Below are 2,848 nucleotides of genomic sequence, written 5' to 3'. Positions count from 1 at the left end.
ACAGGACACATCCCTGGCGTACACCCTTCCCAATTTTGAACCATGCAGTGTTGCCCTGCTCTGTTCTGACGACTGCCTCTTGGTCCAAGTATATGATGTTAGATGGATCTTAGCTGAAAGCAGAGAATACCAGAAGAATGTCTATCTATGTTTCATTGATTATGCAAAGGCATTTGACTGTGTGGATCATGACAAACTGTGGCTGATTCTGAGAAGAATGGGAATCCCAGACCATTTAATCATGCTAATGCGAAATGCCAAAAATATATAAGACAAAATTTCACTATCTGTGTTTCTAAGGAGCATTCTGGTTGCATTTTCCACAAGTCATAATTGTCCATTATTTTAGCAGTACATGGAATATTCGGTACATTTCTCCAACACCATAGATCAAAGGCATTGATTCTCCTGCCATCCTTATTCCTTGTCCAGTTTTCAAATGCACAACAAGAAGTTATTGAAAAGATACTACTTGAATCAGATGCACCTTAATCTTTAAACTGACACACATTGGATAAACCCTTGACACCAGAATTTCCAAATGTCTTTTAAGGTCTTGACTTTTGGTACCAAGGGTGTTGATTGTGTGGATCCAGGTAGGACATTATCATTGACAACTTCAGTTTTTTCTCCATTTATCATCATGTTGCCAATCAGCCCAATGGTGAGGATTTTTTGGGGGGAGTTTGGCTTCTGTTTTTTTGTGTGTGTGTGTTTAGATGTAGTGCATATTTATGACTCGTTTTTTTTACCTTCTGCAGCAACCACTTTAAATTCCCCTTGCTTTCAGCAAGCAAGATTATGTTACCCATATAAAAAAAAATTTGAGTCTTCCCCCAAACATGATGCCACATTCTTCTTCATATAATCCAGCTTCTTGAATTATTTGCTCAGCATACTCATTGAAAAGATATGGAAAAAGGATATAGCCCTGATATACACCTTTCTTGATTTTAAGCCATGGCAATGCTCCCTTGCCCTTTTGGTTTAGGTGTAGCTTGCACATGAGCACAATTAAGTGTTTTGAGATCCAAAATTATGTCGGTGTTAGCCATAATATCTTGTGGTCCACGTAGTCAAATGCCTTTGCATAGTCAATAGAACCCAGATAAACGTTTTCTGGCAGTCTCTTTTTTTCAGCAAAAATTCATCTGGCATCAGCAGTAATAATCCGTAGTGTCATGGTCTCTTCTAAATATAGCTTAAATTTCTGGCATTTCTATGTCTATGTACTGCGTTAATAACTTTTGGATAATCTTCATCAATATTTTACTTGCGTGTGATACTAATGATATTGTTCATAATTTCCACATTCTCTTGGATCACCTTCCTTGGGAATGGGAACAAATAGGAATCTCTTCTACTCAGGTGAACAGATATCTATCTTCCAAATGTTCTGGCACAGATTGGTAAGCACATCTTTGAGTTGCATCTGTTAGTTGAAACATATCACTTGGTATCCCATAAATTTCTGGGGACTTATTTTTGCTAATGCTTTTAGTGCAACTTGAACTTCTTTCTTCATTACCTTTGATTCTTGATTCATGACCTCCTGAAATGACTCCATGCCAGCCAATTATTTTTGGTGTAGCAACTCTTTGTATTCCTTCCACCATTTTTTGATGCTTCATGGATCATTCAAAAATTTTCCCCCAGTGTCCTTCAATATTGCAACTTGAGGCTTGGATTTGGCACAAATTAGCCACTTAATAAATATTAGTTGACATTAATTTTATTTTGCTTCTATCAAGCAGACACACAACATGTATGTCAAAAGTTACAATAGAGCAAAATGCTGTCTATTGTTGTACCACCTCTATTATCATTTGAAGAATGGATCATTGTGATCCATACAGTTTTCATTGGCTTATTTTTAAAAGTACATTGTGGCCTTTCATTTTGGTATCTCCAGTCTGGAAGGTCCACTGAAACCTGTTTAACATCACATTGTTGTTAGATGCTATCAAGTCAAATATGGCTTATAATAACTCTATGTGCAATAGAATACAATTGTAAAAGGAGCAGTTACAACGTGATAGTGGTTGAGTCTTTTCCTGACTTCTACCTGCTTCATAAAGGGGAACTGTCTCTGTCAATTATATCCATTGTTGTTGTTGTTAAGTGCAATCGAGTCGTAGATGACTCATAGTGACCTTATGAATGAAAGACCTGAACACTTGTATACCTTTTGTAGTTTCTCCACATTCCTAGAGTTTCCAGAAGCAAAACATTTCGAAAGTGGAGGCCACTCCTGCTTCCAAGTTTGTGTATCTGTAGTGCTAAATAACTAGCTACATAGTCAGACATGATCCTCAGATGCTCCTTCACCTGTTTGTATGAAATATTGAGTCCAGTGTCCATTGCAAATTGACTCACAGACTTTAATCAAAGTTTCGAGGTTTATTAGGGAAGTATCCTGGGGGAAGGTGAGGCAAAGAATATCACACAATGCAGGTTTAGTCCAGCAAGTACCATATTAACAAGGCACAATTCCTCAATTAGTTCAGACAGCTTCTCAGTCAACAAGTGAAAATCTAGCATCAGTTCAGAAGCACAAATTAACATCTGGTTTCCTCAATTATTCCAACAAACTTTTTTCTCAGGGTAGTTACAAGTCAGTTTTTCATTCAGTCATCCAGCAAGTAAAACCCTTAACTGTGGCTCCATCTCCAAGATTCCTCTGGTTATGCCTTGCTACACTTACTTCATTGTTATGCCATAGTCACTTCACTATCTCTCCACTACTGTTTTTACAGTGTCTTTACAGTGCCCCACAGTGTAAAATGGTGTAAACACTTTCTTATATTGGTCCCACAGCTGTTGATGATTTGCAAAACCCTATGTCTGC

Source organism: Elephantulus edwardii, unplaced genomic scaffold, assembly GCF_000299155.1.
Source record: "Elephantulus edwardii isolate Elephantulus edwardi_28Jun2011 unplaced genomic scaffold, EleEdw1.0 scaffold00052, whole genome shotgun sequence".
Taxonomy (NCBI): Eukaryota; Metazoa; Chordata; class Mammalia; order Macroscelidea; family Macroscelididae; genus Elephantulus; species Elephantulus edwardii.
This window is presented reverse-complemented; position numbering follows the sequence as displayed.